Source organism: Leptonychotes weddellii, chromosome 5 (genome assembly GCF_054177405.1).
Source record: "Leptonychotes weddellii isolate Sample4059 chromosome 5, ASM5417740v2, whole genome shotgun sequence".
Classification (NCBI taxonomy): domain Eukaryota; kingdom Metazoa; phylum Chordata; class Mammalia; order Carnivora; family Phocidae; genus Leptonychotes; species Leptonychotes weddellii.
The window spans coordinates 55,036,582-55,048,913 of record NC_138373.1 but is presented as its reverse complement, the minus strand read 5'-3'; the positions used below and the strand labels follow the sequence as shown (position 1 = coordinate 55,048,913).

Below are 12,332 nucleotides of genomic sequence, written 5' to 3'. Positions count from 1 at the left end.
GCCAAGTCATGACTGTTTCCCTAACTCTGTTTTGTTACTCTCAGCACCATGTGTTTTAGGTTCCTTGTCATAGAAATTAATGCAAAACAATGCTCCGGGACGACAATAAAGCCTTCTATGAAACCAACTTGGGAATGCAGGCAAGGAAAAAAATTTATGGTTAGCCATTCACAGAAACCATGTGCTAACAAATGACGTTATTTTGAACCCTTTACTTTTAGATACCTCGCCTATAAAAATCGTCTCCATATTGGAGTATACTTGGTCGATTTCTTCTCTCCCCACCCCCTTCTGTCATTCCTCCAAAGTCTAGGAGTTGTTTCTCTAAACAAACAAAATGTGCACATTGTCATTAAAATTGAAAGTGTTTTTATAGAACGGGAAGCAAGTGTTATATTGTCAGTTTGTTAACGACGTTAGAGAAGAAATTAAACTCCTTGATCAGTGAGTTTGTGCCGATACTATGAACAGAACCCATAGTTTTACTTGGCCTCTTTATTGAAACTTAAGCAGTTAACCAGGGCTATTATATTGCCCACAGGGGAACCAATCACGTTTTGTTTTGTTGTTTGGAAGTTCGTGGAGCACCAAGCTTGTTGCCAAGCAGCAAGATCTTGCATCACAAACCGCACCCCCCCACACACAAGAGCCTTCGGCATGCTCAGAACTAGTTTGGGGGTTCAGGTTTTCAGAAGAGAGAGTCTGCTTAAGGTTCTTCTCATGACCAAGGTTTCCGGGGCATACCTTTGGGCCCAGCAAGGTCACTGTTTGGCGCCCCCTCCCTCCCACCAAGGCATTCGGTTCCTAACTCGGTGGGAGGCTGGCTTTGTGGCTCTCTGGCTTCCTTTGTCTCTTGCCACAGTACTTTTTTTCCAGAAATGAAGATTTCTGGATTGATGATTGTACCTAGATGGAGGAGTGGGAGACGGTAGAGTGGACGCAGAGTCTTTTTGTAGAAATGTAAAAATGTTCTCACTGCAGGGTTTTTGTTCCATGCTTGCCTATTACTGTTTTCCAATGCAGTTTATTTTCTGGCCTCTTAAGAACCTAGCCTAAAAAGTCAAAGAGCTGCAAGTAAAAAGGCACCACCAGTTAAGTGTAGGGAAGCAATGAAATTTGGAATCATGGTATCCTGAGATTGGCTTGAAGGGAAGCGTATGAAATAGTTTTGTATCTTCCTGTGATTCTTATGTGTAGTGCCTTTCATTTATCTTTTTAAAAAATTGAGATGTAATCGCCACATAACATTGTATTGGTTTTAGGTGTACAACGAAAGGATTTGATATATGTGTATATTGTAAAGTGATCACCATGGTAAATCGAGTTAACATCCATCACCACACATAGTTACAAACTTTGTTTTCTTGTGATAAGAACTTCTAAGATTTGCTCTCTTTACAATTTTCAAATATACAATACAGTATTGTTAACTATAGTCACTATGTTGTATGCTATATTCCTAGGACGTTTATTATGACTAGAAGTTTATGTACTGTGACCACCTTCACCCATTTCGCCAACCTCATTTCACTCCCCACCTCTGACAATCACCAGTTCTCTAAGTTCAGTTTTTTTACATTCCACATATAAGTGATCATACGGTATTTGTCTTCTTCTGACTGATTTCGTTTAGCATAATGTCCTCAAGGCCCATCCGTGTTGTTGCAAATGGCAGGATTTCCTTCTTTTTTTATGGCTGAATAGTATTCCATTATATCAATGCCACATTTTCTTTATCCATTCATTTGTTAATGGACACTTAGGTTGTTTCCACGTGTTGGCTATTGTGAATAATGTTGCAGTGATCATGGGGATGCAGCTATCTTTTTGAGATAGTGATTTTGCTCCCTTCAGATAAATGCTCAGAAGAAGAGTTGCTGGGTCATATGGTAATTCTATTTTTAATCTTTTTGAGGAAACTCCATACTGTTTTCCATAGTGGCTGAACCATTTACATTCCCACCAGCGGGGCACAAGTGTTCCCTTTTCTCCACATTTTTACCGACCCTTGTTATCTATAGTGATAGCCATTCTATCAAGTATGAGGTGATATCTCATTAATGGTTTTGATTTGCATTTCCCTGATGATTAATGATGCTGAATACCTTTACATGTACCTGTTGGCCATTTGAATACCTTCTTTGGAAAATGTCTACTTAGGTCACCTCCCTATTTTTTTTTTTTAAAGATTTTATTTATTTGAGAGAGAGAGCATGCACACACGTACGCATGCATGCAAGTGAGTGCAGGGAGGGGCAGAGTGAGAGATAGAGGGACAAGCAGACTCCAGGCTGAGTGAGGAGCTGGATGTGGGGCTCGAACCCATGACCCCAAGATCATGACCTGAGCTAAAAGCAGGAGTCGGATACTCAACCACCCACCTGCCCAGGTACCTCAATCATCTGCCCATTTTTAAGTGGATTATTTGGGTTTTCTTATTTCTTTATTTTTTATTTTTTTTTTGCAATGGAGTTGTATGAGATCTATATATATTTTGGATATTAATCCCTTATCAGATATATGATTTCCAAATATTTTCTACCATTCCATAAGTTGCCTTTTTATTTTGTTGATTGTTTTGCTGTACAGAAGCTCTTCAATGTGATATAGTCTCACTTGTTTATTTTTTATTTTGTTACTTGTGCATTAGGTGTCATATCCAAAAAAATCATTGCTGATACCTATGTCAAGAAGCTTTTCCCCTATGTTTCTTCAAGGAGTTTTATGGCTTCAGGCCTTACATTTAAGTCTGTAATTTATTTTGAGTTAATTTGGGGGAGTGGTATAAGATAGGGGTCTAGTTTCATTCTTTGACATGTGAATGTCCAATTTTCCCAGCACCATTTATTGAAGAGACTGTCTTTTCTTTATTGAGTGTCCTTGGCTCCTTTGTCAAATATTAGTTGGCTATGTATTCATAGGTTTAGTTTTGGACTCTCAGCTATCTGTCATTTGGTCTGTGTGTCTGCTTTTGTGCTAGTACCATACTGTTTTGATTACTGTAGCTTTATAATATACTTTGAAATCATGAAGTGTGATACTTCCAAATTTGTTCTTCTTTCTCAGCATTGCTTGGGTTTGGGGGGGGGGTCTTTTGTGATTCCATATAAGTTTTAGAATTATTTTTTCTAATAATAATTCTATTTATTTTCTAATAATTCTTTTGGTAAAAAGTGAAATCTGTAAAAACTGGAATCATAATAGAGATCACATTGGCTTTGAGTAGTATAGCCCTTTTAACAATATTAATTCATCCAGTCCAGGAACATGAGTTATCTTTCCATTTATTTGTGTCGTCTTCAATTTCTTTCATCAATGTCTTATAGTTTTCAGTGTACAGATCATTCACCTCTTTGGTTAAAAACCAAAAAAAAAAAAAGTGTACTCATCAGAAAAGTACTATAACTGAACTCTTAATTTTAACTGTTTTCTCATCTGTTTCATCCCAGTGTACTTGGCTTCTAGGGACAACCCAGACTTAAGATAGAAAGGAGTTACAAAGGTTGCTGTAGCCCCTCATTCCGGGGGCCCAGCCCTGAGTTACTGCTGCATTTGGCCTTGATCCCATAACTGGGGTCCCTGTTGCCTGAGTTCCCTTTGAGTCATGCCTCAGGTCTGTCTAGACATATATCAGGTAATGTGGCGGTGTTTGGCCATTCAACTAGGAAACCAGTATTTTGATGACCCAGACATTTACTATAATAAAATATATGTCTGAATTTCTGTGTCTAGTCCTGTGTATTTGATAAAATTTATGTTATTATATCACTTCTCATTAGTACTATCACTGTACATTTTTATTTATTTATTTATTTTGAGAGAGAGAGAGTGAGCGTACAAGTGTGGGGAGGGTTAAGGGGAGAGGGAGAGAGAGCTCTTAAGCAGGCTCCATGCCTAGCAGGGTGCCCCACAAGGGGCTCTTTCTCACAATCCTGAGATCATGAAGTCAAGAGCAGATGCCCAACTGACTGAGCCACCCAGGCGCCCCTCTGGTGCTATCACTGTTCTGACGCTGGTGATCCACAGGTAGAATCTACAGTTTGCCAACTGTTGCTGCCATAGGACTGAGAACCACTTTGAAATCTGGGGGATGCTTCCAGTGATCTGTGGGAAACTTCATTTACATTATAGCTCTGGGAATCTTGGCAATTAATGAAGACAAGAATGACATGAGTAGTGGCTCAAGGTGATTGCATCCTTATATACTTGGCAGACCACAGAGCAAGTTCTACTATCCATGTGTTCCCTGTCTCACTGTCAGTGAGTTCCTGCCCACCATCAGAAAATGTGCTTGCTGCACACAGTCCTGGACATCTGGTAGCCCTGCTCAGCCTTCATGATCTACTTGTAAGTCACAGGGCAGAGGGCAAACCTTGTGAAAGGAAAAGTTCCCTTGAGCCAGTGTTGTTCCAAATCCACCACAGTGAATCCCTCAGACCCATGCAGCAATTCATCCCCCATGAAATCAGCAGATACATTTGTCTACCTATAATCAGGAGTTTCATTACCAAATGTCTCAGAGTACTGTTTCTTTTATGTGGCTTCCTCTTCCTAAAGCGCTACCTCTTGGTTAGCTCCTGCTCATTCTTCAGGTCAGAGTTCAGATAACACCTCTGGGAACCCCTCCCCCTTACTCCCCTAGACCGGAGCAGGTTCCCACCCTCAGGTTTATACAGCACACAGTTCCCCTCTCGTGGCTATCCTCACACTGTATGGAGATGGCCTGTTGACTTGTCTGCCATTTCCATCTGGTGAGCTACTTGAAATCAGGAACTGCATCTTGTTCACAGTTGTACCCCGAAACCTACCATGGTGGCTGCCACAGAGTAGATACTCAAATATTTGTTATGAGTAAATGAAGGAATGAATTTTAAAAGTGAATAGTTGAAAATGACTTAACCCACACTATAGCATGGACTACATATAGTTTAATAAGCTGGTCATACTGTTCATACACAAGTGACACAACTATACAATATATGGACTAACTAGAGTGTACTTTAATTTATAGGTTAATTTATGTATTAATTTATAGGTTTTGTTCCAGTGGTTCTCAAACTTTTTGGTCTCAGGATCCCTTTCCACTCTTAAAAACTATTGAGACCTCTAAGGAGATTTGGTTTAGATGGGTTTTATCAGTTAATATTTACTGCATGTGAAATTAAAACAATCAAATTATTTATTAGTTCATTTACAAATAACAATAACAATCTTTTGCATGCTAAAATAAATAGCATATTTCTTATAAAAATAGTTTCCAAAACAAAAAAGTTTAGTAAGAGTGTCATTGCCTTGCGTTTTTGCAAATTTCTTGAATATCTGGCTAACTAGAAGACAGCTGGATCCTTACAGCTGCTTCTGCGTTCATTCTATCAGGGTCAATATCATGGAGCCTCTGGAAAACTCCACTGTATGCTGGTGAGACCATGAGAGTGAAAAAAGGTGATGATTGTTTTCGTATTATTAGGAAAATAATAATGATGCTGCAAAAGTCCTAAAGATTTTGGGAACCCCATGGATCCTTGGACCATCCATTGAGATGTGCTGCCCTTTTTAATAAGGAAAAACTCTTAGCCAGGTGTGGTTAAGGGAAATATCTTTGTTCTGTTCTAGTCCTGATCCTCTTTCCTTTGTTTTTATTTAATTCATTTAGTCCCTGATACTCTCCCTTGACACCTCTCTGTCAGAATGTTACACTAATACATTGCAATGAACATAAGCCATTAATGCTGAGTTCAGGCAGAAAGCTCCAAATTCCCATTTGACGAAATTGTCGTTTATCTGTCACAGAGTAGTAGTTGCAGTAAATGTTCGCTGTGGGTAATACCTGGTGTTGTGTTGTGCTACAGTAATCCTAGATGTTGTGCAAGGGTCAGAGCCGTAAGTACCACTAGCATACCTGGTATATGTGTAAAGCTCACTAAAAAAAATAACAATTACAAGAAGAAAATGGACGGAGAGGACACTCTCCCTTTATCTTTTATTACTCCACCACAAGGTGATGTTGGGCTAGGCCAGCAGGATGAGTCATGGAAAGTGCTACAGAAGAGGAAAACCAGCTCCATACCACTTTATACATTTACTGGGGCCATCTAGTGCATCTTTGTTCTAGAAGATTCCTGGCCAGGGAAATGCCCTGTTAAGATCACCCAGACTTGAGCTCAAGGAGGTGGCACCAATGCCATCAATATCAAGTCTCCCAGAGAACTTACTTCAGGCCAGCTGAGCCACCTCATTGGTCAACTAGCAGGCGGAGGACAGATAAGGAGCTGCAGGACCATGGGATTATCTGATCTCACTGGAAAGTGTGATGGTTCGTGTCCTTCTCTAAGAAAAGAGGGGTGGGTTACTCACACCTACACTTAGTGATGAAAGCAAAGTTATAGTTGAGAGGGTGACCAGATCATCCTGGTCTGACCAGAACTTCTCCAGGCTTAATGCGGAGCGTCTTGTATCTAGAAACCCCCCAGTCAGGCAAACCAGGACGGTTGGTCCCTCTGATAGCTAGAGACCTGAAAGCTCCTCCCGAGAGCAGACATGATTCTGTGTATCAACTCCAATGTATTAAGAGGATTCTGAGGGAAAATTCAAACTGTTTGGGAAAGAGGGCCTAAGCTTTTTCCATTACGCACACTGATACTGATTATAGTGGGGGAAACTATCAAGTAAGCTAGGCATTCAAACCAACTCCCAGAAAAAAAGAAAACAAAAACAATTTAGATGAAATAGTATAAACGTCTTTATAAATAAAGCACCAAAGAATTGACAAGAGAGGGATTACCAGGTAAAATCAAATGTCAAGGGAGAAACATCAGGGAGAATTTAGCATTCCAAACTGAACTTCCCCTTAGGGCATTCACCAGTCTGGGCAAACCAGAAACAGAAGTCACAGTGCTGGACATGCTAGAATGTACGTGTGTGCGTGTGTGTGTGTGTGTGTGTCTGTGTGTGTGTGTGTGTGAAGAGGTGGTCATAGGTGATCTCCCACATTAGGCTAAGAACCAGTGACGTTTTCTGCAGGGTGAATGTAAACCGAAAGTAAGTTGGCAGGAAATAAGGAACCATGTGTGAGAAACAAAAAATACTACAGATTGGTCATTATATGCTTCCCACTCTTTTCTTTTTTGGAAGGAGAGGGTGTCTAGAGGTTATCCAATGTCCCACTATGATATGTTGGCTATGGGGGTTGGATAACTTGTCTCTTTAGTTCCTGGGTCATCAGATCAAGATAGACTATATTCAAGGAGGCTTATGTGCACCTGGACCAGATTTAGACAATGAGATCTTGGCTTCAAGCTGACACTGTAATAGGATGGGATTTTTGGAGGCCTTGGGTGAGGATGAATGTGTTTTACGTATGGGAAAAATGTAAAATGTATGAGGCAGAAGGCAGATATAAATGTAGGAAAAGCATTTGAGAGAGTCCAATATACATTTGTGATAAAACTCTAAGTGAGAGGCGCCTGGGTGGCTCAGTCAGTTAGGCGTCTAATTCTTGATCTCTGCTCGGGTCTTGATCTCAGGGTCGTGAGCTCAGGCCCCATGTTGGGTCCACGCTGGGTGTGGAGCCTACTTAAAAAAGAAAAACTCTCAGCAAAATAGGAATAGAGCTTATAATGGGTATCTACAAAACATTTAAAACTACTGCCATGTTTCATAGGGAAAGACTGACAGCTAAGGTCAGGAATGAGACAAGAATTTCTGCTCTTCTGGGTGTTATACACAACTAATGAATCGTTGAACACTACATCAAAAACTAATGATGTACTATATGTTGGCTAACTGAACATAATAATAAAAAACAAACAAACAACAACAAAAAGGAATTTCAGCTCTTACCATCTCCATTCAACATTGTATTTTAGATCTTAACCAGGATACCAATGTAAGAAAAAGAAATGGCATCCAGATTGGAAAGGAAGAAGTAGAACTATTTTTATTCCCAGATGACGTTATCATCTATGTAAGAAATCTTAAAGAATCTACAAAAAAGCTACTAGAATTAATAAGTGAATTTAGCAAGTTCACAAAGATCAAGATACAAAAACAATGTATTTCTGTATACAAGCAATAAACAATCAAAAATGGAAAATTTTAAAAACACCACTTATAATAGCATAAAAATAGGAAATGTTTATGGATAAATTTGACAAAATATCTACAAAACCATACAAAACACTCCTGAGAGAAATTGAAGACTTAAATAGATGGAGAAGCATACCGTGTTCATGATTTAGATGATATAAACTGTCAGTTATTTCCAGATTGATTTATAGATTCAACACAATCCCAATCAAAATCCTAGCAGGCTTTTTTTTTTTTTTTTTAATCAACAAGTTCCTCTAAAATTTATATGGAAAATTCATGGACCTTAAATAGCTGAAATAATTTTGAAAAAGAACAAAGCTGAAGGACTCACACAACCTGCTTTCAAGACTTATTCTAAAGACACAGTAGTCAAGGTACAATGATATTGGCATAAGGATAAACATATAGATTGACAGAATAGAATAGAGACCCCAGAAATAAACCTAGTGGGTCATATATGGTGAATTGATCTCTGACAAAGGTGCCAAGCCAATTCAAGCAGGAAAGGATGGTCTTTTCAACAAAAGGTGCTGGAACACATGGATAGCTATAAGCAAAAAATGAACCTCAACTCTACCTCACACCTCATATAAAAGTTAACTCAAATGGATCATAAACCTAAATGTAATGGCTAAAACCACAGAATTTCTAGAATAAGGTGCAGGAGGGGATTTTGTATATGAGAAAAATGTAAAATGTTGGAGCCAGAGGGCAGATAGATGTAGAAAAAACACATGAGAAAGTCCAACATATATTTTTGATGAAAACTCTCAGCAAACTGGGAATAGGGAGGGTTAAGAGGAAGTCTCAATACAATTTTTTAAGTACCTAAGGCAGAATGAAAAATAAAACATACCAAATATATGAGATACAGCTAAAGCAGTGCTGAGAAGGAAGTATACCTCTAAATGCTAGCGGTAGAGAAGAAGGTCTCAAATCAATAATTGTAGTTTCTACCTCAAAAAATTAGAAACAGAAGAGCAAAATAAACACAAATCAACCAGAAAGGAAGGAAATAATAACGATAATAGCAGAAATAAATGGAATTGAAAATAGGAAAACAACAGAGGAAATAAAAAACCTAGTTCTTTGAAAATAAACCAATAAAATTGACAAACCTCTAGCATGACTAATAAATATGGAAAGAGATGGGCAAAAGACGCAAATCTCCAACTTTAAGAATAAAATGAGATATCACTATAGAACTTGTCATCTTTAAAAGGATAACTGGGGAAACTACAAACAACTTTATGCTCATGAATTTCACAACTTAGAAAAAAATGGAGCAATTCCTCAAAAACCAGTAACTACCAAAATTCAATCAAAATGAAATATTCTTTAAAAGTCATATGACCATAAAAATTGAATTTCTAATTTAAAAGCTCCTGAAAAATGAATTTGCAGAATGTCTGGATAGTTTCACTAGAGAATCTTACCAGACATTAAAGAATTAACACCAGTTTTACACAATATATATCAGAAAATTAGAAGAGGCAGAATCACTTCCCAGTGCATTATATGAGGCTAGTATTACCATGGTACCAAAACCATACAGAGACCGTAGGCAAAAACGAAAACTATAGGGCAATATCCTTCATGAATTTAGGTGCAAAAATCCTAAAAAAAAAATATTAGCAAATTGAAGCCTGCTATGTATAAAAAATTATATATTATGATCAACTGGGATTTATTCATGAAATGAAAGGCTAGTTTAACATTTGAAAATAAATCAATAAAATCCATAAGAACAGGCTAATAGAGACATAGCACATGATCATGTCAATTGATGGAGAAAAATCATTTGAAAAAATCCAACACCCATTCATGAAAAGAACTCTTAGCAATCTAGGAAAAGAAGGGAACTTCCTCAAACTGATGAAGAGCATGTGCCAAAAAAACCCTTTATCTTACATCAGACTCAGTGATGGAAGACTGAATATTTTCCTTCTAAAAATCAACTGTCTTTCTGTATGTTAGGAATGAACATATGGAAACAAAAATTAAAAATACAGTGTAATTTGTACTTGCTCCAAAAGAAACATAAATAAATATAAATCTAACCAAACATGTATAGGTTCTGTATACTGATAATTATAAAATGCTAATGAAAGAAATCAGAGACTCAAATAAATGACATACTATGTTCATGAATTGGACAACCCAATGTAGTAAAGATGTCAGTTCTTCCCCAAATTGGGCTCTAGTTTAATATATTTCTATCAAAATGCCAGCTAGGTTTTTTTTGTTGACATAGACAATTTTATTCTAAAAGTAAGGCCCTAGAATATCTGAAACAATCTTGAAAAAGAAGAATAAATTAGAAGGACTCACTTTACCTGATATTAAGTTTTATTATATAGCTACAGTAATCAAAGAACTGTAGTATTTGTAGAGGTCTAGAACAGAACAGTGAACCCAGAAGTAGATCCACACAAATATGTTCAACTGATTTTTTTTTACATAAATGCAGAAGCAGTTTACTGGGAGGAAGGATAACCTTTTCAACATTTAGTGCAGGAGTAATTGGACATCTGTGGCCCCCAGAAATGAACCTCATGTAAACCTTATATCTAACACAAAGAATAACTCAAAATGGATCATAGATATAAATGAAAAATATAAAACCATAAACATTTGGGGAAAAAATAAGAGAAAATCTTTGGGATCTGGGGTTAAGCAAAGAGTTCTTAGTATTGACATCAAAAGCACAATTCATAAAAGGAAAGACTGATAAACTGGACTACTCTGTCCTATCTTAATATGCGCAGGCTGGTATAACAAAATACCACAGATTGGGTGGCTTAAACAACAATTTTTCTCTCAGTTCTGGAGGTTGGGAAGTTCAAGATCAAGAGGCCAGCAGATTAGGTGTTTAGTGAGAGCCTGATTCCTGGATTGCAGACTGACATTTTCTCCCAGTGTATTCACTTGGCCTTGCTTCAGTGAGTACACATGAAGTGCTGGGTAGGTGGGGAAAGAGGGGGAGACTGAGAGACAGAGCGAGAGCTAGAGCCCTCTAGCTCACTGTCTTCCTCTTCTTATAAGGGGATCAATCCCATCATGAGAGTGTAATACTCTTAGGACCTAATCTAAATTTAATTACTTCCCAAAGCCTCCACTTTCTAATACCATCACATTGAGGATTCATCATATGAATTTTGCAGGGACACAAAGATTCAGTCCATAAGGGACCTCATCAAAATTAAAAGCTTTTCTCCATGAAAGCACACATGAAGCAGATGAAAGACAAGCTACAGACTTAGAGAAAAGATTTGTGAACCACGTATCTCACAAAGGACTAACATCTAGATAAATAAAGACCTCCCAAACTCAACAGTACAAAAAAATCCAAATAGAAAAAGAGCAAAAGACATGACCAGACATTTTATTGAAGAGGCACATGAAAAAAATGTTCAATATTATTAACCATGAGGGAAATGCAAAATAAAACCATACTGAGATATCACTACAGACCTATCAGACTAATTAAAATTTTTAAAAGGGGCTGACAACACTAAGTCCTGGCAAGATGGTGAGGAACTGGATAACTAGGAAAGCAGTTTGACAGTTTCTTTAAAAACTAAACATGCAATTACAATATAACCAGCAATTGCACTCTTATGCATTTTCCCAGAGAAATAAAAACATAGTCACAAACCAAAAAACCACACCCAAATGTTCAAAACAGCTTTATTCATAATAGTCAAAACCTGGAAGCAACCTATATGTCTTTAAACATGTGAATGGTTAAACTGTGGGGTACCCATACCTCAGAATCCTATTTAACAACACAAAGGAATAAACTAAAGATACAGCAACAACTTGGATGAATCTCCAGGGAATTATGCTGAATGAAAAAAGCAATCCCAAAAGGCTACACATTGTATGATTCATTTCTATAACACTCTTTTAAAAATTCCACTATAATTAACATAGTGTTATATTAGTTTCAGGTGTATAATATAGTTATATAACACTTTTGAGAGGATAAAGTTTTAGAAATGGAGAACAAATTAGTGGTTGCCAGGGTTAGGGATGAGGAGAGGGGCACAGTAAGGGAGGTGGGTGTGTTACAAAAGGGCAACACAGGGTGGGGTGGGAGGGATGGGGTGACTGGGTGATAGACACTGGGGAGGGTATGTGCTCTGGTAAGCGCTGTGAATTGTGCAAGACTGTTGAATCTCAGATCTGTACCTCTGAAACAAATAATGCAATATATGTTAAGAAAAAAAAAAGAAGAAGGC

At 37.8% G+C, this 12,332-nt stretch overlaps 1 protein-coding gene across 1 annotated transcript in view; it reads left to right on the top strand.

Annotated features, from left to right (window-relative positions):
• The window catches only part of C5H10orf67 (chromosome 5 C10orf67 homolog), a 121,603-nt gene that overhangs the window by 70,023 nt on the left and 39,248 nt on the right, over window positions 1–12,332 (top strand). The gene's annotated exons all lie outside the window — the stretch shown is intronic.